This window comes from Myotis davidii, unplaced genomic scaffold (genome assembly GCF_000327345.1).
Source record: "Myotis davidii unplaced genomic scaffold, ASM32734v1 scaffold169, whole genome shotgun sequence".
NCBI lineage: Eukaryota > Metazoa > Chordata > Mammalia > Chiroptera > Vespertilionidae > Myotis > Myotis davidii.
In genome coordinates this window covers 2,628,936-2,629,358 of record NW_006383005.1, presented here as the reverse complement: position 1 = coordinate 2,629,358, position 423 = coordinate 2,628,936, and positions in this window count along the sequence as shown.

Sequence of the window (423 nt, the reverse complement as noted above, 5' to 3'; positions counted from 1 at the left end):
TTTGTAAAGAAATATGCGGAAAAGCGACCTGTGAACTAAAATCTGACACGACTGATTCCAGCGAGTGTGAGCAGACTCCCCGAGTGGGGCATTCGAAAACCCCGAAAAGCAGGACTCGGTGGAAAATTGCCACAGGCCACCTGGCGTTTGCTTGAGGCTGTTACTAACTTACTACAGTTTTCTTATTCAAAAGTGGTCTTAGGTAACCTGTAATGAAAGGATTAAAAATTTAAGATGTTCTAAAAAAAAAGAAAGAAAAGGACAGAAAGCTACAGTGGGGAGAGGGGAGATATCAGGCATGATCGACTTTATCCACTTGAGTTTTTAAGTGTCATTTTCCCCCCCTCACATTGAGGTAGGGCAGTCTGTTCCTAAAGCCTGCACAGGATTCCAGGCCCAACACCCCCCCCCCGCCCCCCTCCC